Source organism: Lissotriton helveticus, chromosome 7 (assembly GCF_964261635.1).
Source record: "Lissotriton helveticus chromosome 7, aLisHel1.1, whole genome shotgun sequence".
In the NCBI taxonomy this organism is placed as follows: domain Eukaryota; kingdom Metazoa; phylum Chordata; class Amphibia; order Caudata; family Salamandridae; genus Lissotriton; species Lissotriton helveticus.
In genome coordinates, this window is record NC_136068.1 from 45,351,413 (window position 1) to 45,361,707 (window position 10,295).

Here is a 10,295-nt window from a genome sequence, read left to right on the forward strand (position 1 = left end):
ACAACTACTTGCCTGTAACCTCGGACGGCCCTGTGCCCACCTAACAGGTACGCTTGGGCAAACATGCCTCCAATGTAAAGCTGTCATTTTACTACTGTCACCCCCTACCGCATCCGACAACTCCAGAACCCACCTACAACTACCCCTATTAAGGTCCTCCATCTCAATGTGAGGTCACTCACCAAACACTATCCTGAAGTTAATACCCTCTTACTGGATGAAAACCCAGACATCCTGTTCTTCTGTGAAACCTGGTTATGCGATGGCATTTCTGTCATAGCTAATCTTACACTTCCAGATGAATATCTTATGCTAAATGTGAATAGAGATGGGAGAGGTGGAGGTATTGCGGTAATTTACAGGAAAACTTACATATGCACATTCACCAAAGAAGAACTTTCCAACTGCGAATGTGCTTACTTCAAAATCACTATTAACCCTAATTTCACTATGTCAGGTCTCTACATATATCGCCCACCAGGACCTGCCTCAAAATTCATTGAAGCTCTTCTTGAGACAGCAAACGCTTTAGCGACTAAAACTGCAAATTTTACCATATTAGGTGACCTCAACCTTCATTTTGATTTACCTAATGACCCCACGATTAAAAATCTTCTTGCTGACCTTTCCGCCCTGCAACTCAACTCCCTTATTCACACCTCTACGCATCTAGCTGGTCACACCTTAGACCCAGTATTCACAAACATCGAAGAGGCTAAAACTGAGTTGCCCCTACCAATGGGATGGACTGATCACCACCTCATTAATTTGACTATCCTAATCAATAAAACTACGAACAAAAACGCACCAGTCCAACGGCTAAAAAGACCATGGCATAAACTTTCCGCTAGCGATCTTCAGGCCACTCTTGGGGAATTCCATCATGAGACTAACTCAGACATTGACTCAACCTATAGCAGTTTCCATAGCTGGATCACGGGAGGATTGGATACTCTTATTCCGGCAAAATGGACGAAAGGACGCAGCACACCGACTAATCCTTGGTATAATGACATCCTTAAAGCCATGCGTAAAGACTGTAAAAGAGCTGAGCGTCTCTGGAGAAGAGAATACAACATCGAAGACAAAAATAACTATCTAGCTAAACAAAAAATGTACCACAAAGCCATCCGTGGTGCACGAACCACCTTCTATGCTGATAAAATCAACTCAAGCCCCACTCCCGCCAAAGAAGTCTTTAAGCTTGTCCAAGAACTACAGAGCTGCAAATCCCCCTCCCCAATATCTCCTCTGCACAACAATGTGAGGAGCTCGCCACGTTCTTTGTTGACAAAGTACAAAAGATCTACAGCTCCTTCCCACAACACTCCCCTAAGCTTGCTAATTGCACCAACCTCCTCCCCAACTGCACTATTATGACCCACATTCCAGCAATATCCTTTGACAACCTCAGTAAACTGTGTCGTAAAATCAAAACTGGCTCCCCGTCAGACCCCATGCGTCTGGCCAATTTTTGGAGTCACTTGACTTTTTCTACCTTCCATGGCCTCTGTTCTAAATCTCTCTTTCTCATCAGCTATAGTACCTTCTACATGGAAGCAAGCATGGGTTTCACCTATCATCAAGAAACCCTCCCTAGATCCTTCCAAACCGGAAAATTTCCGTCCGATCTCGCTGCTTCCATGGCTGTCTAAACTCGCTGAAGCCCATGTTAACAGCGTTCTGTCCCAACACATGGTCCAGAATAACATCTTGGACCCATCTCAAAATGGGTTCAGACCGGGCCATAGTACGGAGTCTGCTCTCCTGGCCACTACGGAGTACCTCCGAACGGTCCTAGATGCCGGTCAAAGCGCTGCGCTGATTCTTCTCGATCTCACCGCGGCCTTTGACACGGTGTCCCATGACATCCTTCTTGATCGTCTGGAGACTTCCGGAGTATCCGGCCTGGCTCTAAGGTGGTTCCATTCTTTCCTTAAAGACAGATCCTTCCGGGTCTCAGCACCCCCTTTTCTATCAAAATCGCATCCTATTGCACAGGGAGTTCCGCAGGGCTCTGCGTTGAGCCCATCTCTTTTTAATCTTTATGTGCAACCTCTCGCAACAGTGGCCAAAGAGTGGGGTCTGACACTGGTGTCGTACGCCGATGACACACAGCTGGCCATTACTCTGACGGAAGGCCCGTCCATCTCGGCTTCCAGATTTAAAAATGGTCTCTCCGCAGTAGCCCAATGGTTGACGGACAACTGTTTACAGCTTAATGCTGGTAAAACAGAAGTGCTACTCCTTGGTAAAAACACCAGCCATTGGAATGAACACTGGTGGCCGTCTTCCTTAGGCACCATACCACCTCCCAAATTCCTAGTTAAAAATCTAGGAGTGTGGATGGATGCCTCACTTAACTGTCAGACCCACACCAAAAAAGTCGCTGGCACGTGCATGGGTTTGCTGAGGAATCTCAGACACATACTAGGTTTTTTTGATACCAAAGTCCACCAGCTTATCATCCAAGCAACCATCCTCTCGCGTTTGGACTACGCCAATGTTCTCCTCTTGGGCGCTAACAAAGGAGAGATAGCACGGCTGCAACGTGTACAAAACTCCGCGGCAAGAGCCCTGGTCGGCCTTCCTCGTAGATGTTCGGCCAGAGCTACTATCCGCAAACTACATTGGCTACCTGTTGACTCCAGAATTAGATTCAAAACCCTCATCATGACTTTTAAAATCCTTAAACTTGACAGTCCTGCACTGCTGCGACCGCTTCTCACCCCTTATGTTCCATCACGCAATCTGCGATCTTCTAACCAACATCTTTTATGAGTCCCTCGCACAAAACTCTGCCGCATGGGCGGACGCTCCTTTAGGGTTTTGGGAGCCAAGCTATGGAACGATCTACCTCTTAATATTCGCTCTATAGAAAGCTTATCCACTTTCCGAAAAGCTATTAAAACCTACCTATTCCCGTCCCCTTAACTCCCTCACCTTTGCGCCTATAGGTTAGGGCTGTGACTTCTTCAGCGCCGGGACGCCTCATTGCTGGGGCAGCTGTTTTGCGCTTTACCAAATAAAGAATAGAATAGAATAGAATAGTTGCAGGGCAGAAAAAAATAAATCCTACCGCTGTCAGCTGCGCGTGCCCGCTTGTATCGGGAATATATAGGCTAATGCTTATGATACAAACTGGATCGCTAACGCAGCTCTGAGGAAGTGAAACTTGCGTAGGAAACAGGGGCTTAAATTTGATCATCAATTCAAAGCTGTTCTGAACAGGGGCCCCCAAAATATGTTTGGCCCAGGGCCCCCAAAATCCTTAAGATGTCCCTGAGTAAACCTCTGACTGCTCCAAGACCCAGGAAGAGGCTTCCTTTGAAGACCCCCAGCTGAGAGGTGTAGGGTTTTGTTTACTTTTACTTATAAAGCTCCTTACTTCAAAGCTTCTTGCCGCTGTATTTAAAACCAACCTTGAGGCGGGGTAAAGCTGTGCTCTTGCCCCCTCAGGGGGTGCTGTAGCTGGGCCTTGAGGTGACGTCACCTCCCTCGGGGGCTTGTGACTGGCAGCCTCTCTCTCATAACACCCCTCTCTAACGCCTTCCGTCCTGGTGCAGTCCGTTAGTAGCCATCCCGGCCACTAGGGGGCTGCGCATCTTACAACTGTCGAGAGCCACCGCTGGTGGAAGGTAAAACTACAAGTACCAGAATGCAAAGCAACACTATAGGGTCAACTGCTGCGCAGTAACGTGTTAGCTACCGCCACCCACACCTGCCCCCGCCCCCTCCCCGACCTCCTGGTCCGCTGACGTCTCGAAATGGCCACCCCCTCCCTATGTAAAACTCCTGGGGTGAGCAGACCCTCCAAGTGTCCCCATGTCACGTCTGCCACTTTAATCGAGAGCAGGCTTTTAAGCCACCGGAAAAGTGCATTCTGGGGCTTGCAGTTTCGCTTTTAACATCGCAAGTATTGACTCAAGCAGCAGGACTGGCCGAGATGTTAGTTGTGACAGGGGCCACTTGGTAGTCGTGACAGGGGCCACTAGGTAGTTGTGACAGGGGCCACCAGGTAGTCGTGACACGGGCCCCTTGGTAGTCGTGACAGGGGCCACCAGGTAGTCGTGACAGAGGCCACTTGGTAGTCATGACAGGGGCCACTTGGTAGTCATGACAGGGGCCCCTTGGCAGTCGTGACAGGGGCCACCAGGTAGTCGTGACAGGGGCGCCTTGGTAGTCGTGACAGGGGCCACCAGGTAATCGTGACAGGGGCCACCAGGTAGTCGTGACAGAGGCCACTTGGTAGTCATGACAGGGGCCACTTGGTAGTCATGACAGGGGCCCCTTGGTAGTCGTGACAGGGGCCACCAGGTAGTCGTGACCCGGGCCACCAGGTAGTCGTGACCCGGGCCCCTTGGTAGTCGTAACAGGGGCCACCAGGTAGTCGTGACAGAGGCCACTTGGTAGTCATGACAGGGGCCACTTGGTAGTCATGACAGGGGCCCCTTGGTAGTCCTGACATGGGCCCTCTGGTAGTCGTGACAGGGGCCACCAAGTAGTCGTGACAGAGGCCACTTGGTAGTCATGACAGGGGTCACTTGGTAGTCGTAACAGGGGCCACCAGGTAGTCGTGACAGGGGCCCCTTGGTAGTCGTGACAGGGGCCCCTTGGTAGTCGTGACAGGGGCCACCAGGTAGTCGTGACAGGGGCCACTTGGTAGTCATGACAGAGGCCACTTGGTAGTCATGACAGGGGCCACTTGGTAGTCATGACAGGGGCCACTTGGTAGTCATGGCAGGGGCCACCAGGTAGTTGTGACAGGGGCGCCTTGGTAGTCATGACAGGGGCCACTTGGTAGTCATGACAGGGGCCACCAGGTAGTTGTGACAGGGGCCTCTTGGTAGTCGTGACAGGGGGCACTTGGTAGTCGTGACAGGGGCCACCAGGTAGTCGTGACAGGGGCCACCAGGTAGTCGTGACAGGGGGCACTTGGTAGTCATGACAGGGGCCCGTTGCTAGTCGTGACAGGGGCCACTTGGTAGACATGACACGGGCCACTTGGTAGTCACGACAGGGGCCACCAGGTAGTCATGACAGGGGCCCCTTGGCAGTCGTGGCAGGGGCCACTTGGTAGTCGTGACAGGGGCCACTTGGTAGTCGTGACAGGGGCCACTTGGTAGTCGTGACAGGGGCCACCAGGTAGTCATGACAGGGGTCCCTTGGTAGTCATGACAGGGGCCCCTTGGCTGTCATGACAGGGGCCACTTGGTAGACATGACACGGGCCACTTGGTAGTCATGACAGGGGCCACCAGGTAGTCATGACAGGGGCCACCAGGTAGTCGTGACAGAGGCCACTTGGTAGTCATGACAGGGGCCCCTTGGTAGTCGTGACAGGGGCCACTTGGTAGTCGTGACAGGGGCCGCCAGGTAGTCGTGACAGGGGCCGCCAGGTAGTCGTGACAGTGGCCCCATGGTAGTCGTGACAGGGGCCACCAGGTAGTCATGACAGGGGCCACCAGGTAGTCGTGACAGGGGCCACCAGGTAGTCGTGACAGAGGCCACTTGGTAGTCATGACAGGGGCCACTTGGTAGTCATGACAGGGGCCCCTTGGTAGTCCTGACAGGGGCCCTCTGGTAGTCGTGACAGGGGCCACAAAGTAGTCGTGACAGAGGCCACTTGGTAGTCATGACAGGGGTCACTTGGTAGTCATGACAGGGGCCCCTTGGTAGTCGTAACAGGGGCCACCAGGTAGTCGTGACAGGGGCCCCTTGGTAGTCATGACAGGGGCCCCTTGGTAGTCGTGACAGGGGCCACCAGGTAGTCGTGACAGGGGCCACTTGGTAGTCATGACAGAGGCCACTTGGTAGTCATGACAGGGGCCACTTGGTAGTCATGACAGGGGCCACTTGGTAGTCATGGCAGGGGCCACCAGGTAGTTGTGACAGGGGCCTCTTGGTAGTCGTGACAGGGGGCACTTGGTAGTCGTGACAGGGGCCACCAGGTAGTCGTGACAGGGGCCACCGGGTAGTCGTGACAGGGGGCACTTGGTAGTCATGACAGGGGCCCGTTGCTAGTCGTGACAGGGGCCACTTGGTAGACATGACACGGGCCACTTGGTAGTCACGACAGGGGCCACCAGGTAGTCATGACAGGGGCCCCTTGGCAGTCGTGACAGGGGCCACTTGGTAGTCGTGACAGGGGCCACTTGGTAGTCGTGACAGGGGCCACCAGGTAGTCATGACAGGGGTCCCTTGGTAGTCATGACAGGGGCCCCTTGGCTGTCATGACACGGGCCACTTGGTAGTCACGACAGGGGCCACCAGGTAGTCATGACAGGGGCCCCTTGGCAGTCGTGACAGGGGCCTCTTGGTAGTCGTGACAGGGGGCACTTGGTAGTCGTGACAGGGGCCACCAGGTAGTCGTGACAGGGGCCACCGGGTAGTCGTGACAGGGGGCACTTGGTAGTCATGACAGGGGCCCGTTGCTAGTCGTGACAGGGGCCACTTGGTAGTCGTGACAGGGGCCACTTGGTAGTCGTGACAGGGGCCACCAGGTAGTCATGACAGGGGTCCCTTGGTAGTCATGGCAGGGGCCACCAGGTAGTTGTGACAGGGGCGCCTTGGTAGTCATGACAGGGGCCACTTGGTAGTCATGACAGGGGCCACCAGGTAGTTGTGACAGGGGCCTCTTGGTAGTCGTGACAGGGGGCACTTGGTAGTCGTGACAGGGGCCACCAGGTAGTCGTGACAGGGGCCACCAGGTAGTCGTGACAGGGGGTACTTGGTAGTCATGACAGGGGCCCGTTGCTAGTCGTGACAGGGGCCACTTGGTAGACATGACACGGGCCACTTGGTAGTCACGACAGGGGCCACCAGGTAGTCATGACAGGGGCCCCTTGGCAGTCGTGGCAGGGGCCACTTGGTAGTCGTGACAGGGGCCACTTGGTAGTCGTGACAGGGGCCACTTGGTAGTCGTGACAGGGGCCACCAGGTAGTCATGACAGGGGTCCCTTGGTAGTCATGACAGGGGCCCCTTGGCTGTCATGACAGGGGCCACTTGGTAGACATGACACGGGCCACTTGGTAATCATGACAGGGGCCACCAGGTAGTCATGACAGGGGCCACCAGGTAGTCGTGACAGAGGCCACTTGGTAGTCATGACAGGGGCCCCTTGGTAGTCGTGACAGGGGCCACTTGGTAGTCGTGACAGGGGCCGCCAGGTAGTCGTGACAGGGGCCCCTTGGTAGTCGTGACAGGGGCCACCAGGTAGTCGTGACAGGGGCCACCAGGTAGTCGTGACAGGGGCCACCAGGTAGTCGTGACAGGGGCCACCAGGTAGTCGTGACAGGGGCCACCAGGTAGTCGTGACAGAGGCCACTTGGTAGTCATGACAGGGGCCACTTGGTAGTCATGACAGGGGCCCCTTGGTAGTCCTGACAGGGGCCCTCTGGTAGTCGTGACAGGGGCCACCAAGTAGTCGTGACAGAGGCCACTTGGTAGTCATGACAGGGGTCACTTGGTAGTCATGACAGGGGCCCCTTGGTAGTCGTAACAGGGGCCACCAGGTAGTCGTGACAGGGGCCCCTTGGTAGTCGTGACAGGGGCCCCTTGGTAGTCGTGACAGGGGCCACCAGGTAGTCGTGACAGGGGCCACTTGGTAGTCATGACAGAGGCCACTTGGTAGTCATGACAGGGGCCACTTGGTAGTCATGACAGGGGCCACTTGGTAGTCATGGCAGGGGCCACCAGGTAGTTGTGACAGGGGCCTCTTGGTAGTCGTGACAGGGGGCACTTGGTAGTCCTGACAGGGGCCACCAGGTAGTCGTGACAGGGGCCACCGGGTAGTCGTGACAGGGGGCACTTGGTAGTCATGACAGGGGCCCGTTGCTAGTCGTGACAGGGGCCACTTGGTAGACATGACACGGGCCACTTGGTAGTCACGACAGGGGCCACCAGGTAGTCATGACAGGGGCCCCTTGGCAGTCGTGACAGGGGCCACTTGGTAGTCGTGACAGGGGCCACTTGGTAGTCGTGACAGGGGCCACCAGGTAGTCATGACAGGGGTCCCTTGGTAGTCATGACAGGGGCCCCTTGGCTGTCATGACACGGGCCACTTGGTAGTCACGACAGGGGCCACCAGGTAGTCATGACAGGGGCCCCTTGGCAGTCGTGACAGGGGCCTCTTGGTAGTCGTGACAGGGGGCACTTGGTAGTCGTGACAGGGGCCACCAGGTAGTCGTGACAGGGGCCACCGGGTAGTCGTGACAGGGGGCACTTGGTAGTCATGACAGGGGCCCGTTGCTAGTCGTGACAGGGGCCACTTGGTAGTCGTGACAGGGGCCACTTGGTAGTCGTGACAGGGGCCACCAGGTAGTCATGACAGGGGTCCCTTGGTAGTCATGACAGGGGCCCCTTGGCTGTCATGACAGGGGCCACTTGGTAGACATGACACGGGCCACTTGGTAGTCATGACAGGGGCCACCAGGTAGTCAAGACAGGGGCCACCAGGTAGTCGTGACAGGGGCCCCTTGGTAGTCGTGACAGGGGCCACCAGGTAGTCATGACAGGGGCCACCAGGTAGTCATGACAGGGGCCACCAGGTAGTCGTGACAGGGGCCCCTTGGTAGTCGTGACAGGGGCCACCAGGTAGTCGTGACAGAGGCCACTTGGTAGTCGTGACAGGGGCCACTTGGTAGTCATGACAGGGGCCACCAGGTAGTCGTGACAGGGGCCCCTTGGTAGTCGTGACAGGGGCCACAAGGTAGTCGTGACAGAGGCCACTTGGTAGTCATGACAGGGGCCACCAGGTAGTCATGACAGGGGCCACCAGGTAGTCATGACAGGGACCCCTTGGGAGTCGTAACAGGGGCCACCAGGTAGTCGTAACAGGGGCCACTTGGTAGTCGTAACAGGGGCCACTTGGTAGTCGTGACAGGGGCCACCAGGTAGTCATGACAGGGGCCACAAGGTAGTCATGACAGGGGCCACGAGGTAGTCATGACAGGGGCCCCTTGGTAGTCCTGACAGGGGCCACCAGGTAGTCGTGACAGGGGCCACAAGGTAGTCATGACAGGGGCCACGAGGTAGTCATGACAGGGGCCCCTTGGTAGTCCTGACAGGGGCCACTCGGCAGTCATGACAGGGGCCACTTGGTAGTCATGTGAGGGGCCCCTCGGTAGTCGTGACAGGGGCCACTAGGCAGCCACGAGTCGCAGCTCCTCTGGGTGACATTAGAAACCCCCTCTCTCTGGCTTGGTATTGGCAAAAATGGAAAGGGAAAAGAAAACTGTTTTTAAAAATGACTGCAGTGCGTTCTATTTAAGAAAATGTAGCGCCCACCCCAGCCCCCTCCCCGCACCCCCAGCCGAAGCCCCGACCACTCGAGTCATGATCGGCAGGAGGCCTGGGGTGTAGAAGACAAGAAAATACCACTGACCTGGAGTCTGCAGGACGGCAAGTGAGTGAGGGCGCGGCCCCTCCCGAGGGGACTGGTGAGGCGGGAACACTCACCCTCAGACACTCCCGGGGTGAAGACTGCTGGGGAGTGAGGGCTCAGCCTGGGACACTCCCGGGGCGACTGCTGGGGGTGAGGGCTCAGCCTGGAGTGAATGATACACTTCTGAAGAGTGAGCACCTTTGCGCGCTGCGGCTCTCGGACTCTGCACTCAGTCCCTCCTTGTCTCCGCCCCACGACTCAAAGTGAAACTGAAAGTGGAACCGTCTACGACGGGCTCTTTCCGGGAAACACAGAAGGCGAGAGACTGCCAGGCGCTTTAAAGCGCTATGTGACTGCAGCAGACCGCCAGGCACTTTAAAGGCGCTGTGTGACTGCAGCAGACCGCCAGGCACTCTAAAGGCGCTATGTGACTGCAGCAGACCGCCAGGCACTTTAAAAACGCTGTGTGACTGCAGGCAGAGCGGAGACTGCTAGCGCGGGTACGAGACAGCACGAAGCTGCCAGACCCCTCCTGAGAGAGGCTGGATACTGTCAGCTGAGACCGCGCACAGCAAGAGACTGCCTTCCATTATAGGAAATTCTGTTCTCCATGTCTATGGAAGTGCCTTCCCAGTGTGTTCCTGTAATCTGAGTGCCTGTCATTTATTGCAGTATTCTACTTCTATTTGTATTGTGTACTTTTTTGTAACATACTCACGTCACTTTCCCTCTTGTAACCTATCGTCTGCTACCTCTTGTACTTTGTTTGCTCTTGATACATGCACAATTGTCACTTTTGCCTCTTGTAACTTAACGTTTGCTTTTGTAATTTGTTCACGTGTAATCTTCTCCTCATGTATCATTAACGTTCCTATCGTGAAGCTCTCCGACACCTTCGGGTAAAGTCCGC

The 10,295-nt window shown here is 55.3% G+C and overlaps 1 protein-coding gene across 1 annotated transcript in view; it reads right to left on the reverse strand.

Moving 5' to 3' along the window:
* LOC144767987 (guanylate-binding protein 3-like) overlaps window positions 1-10,022 on the reverse strand; it is an 85,903-nt gene extending 75,881 nt beyond the window's left edge. The window contains exon 1 of the mRNA XM_078651366.1: window positions 9,386-10,022. The gene's annotated coding sequence lies outside the window, so the exon portion shown is untranslated. The remainder of the gene's footprint in view (window positions 1-9,385) is intronic.
* Between the last annotated feature and the right edge of the window lie 273 nt (window positions 10,023-10,295).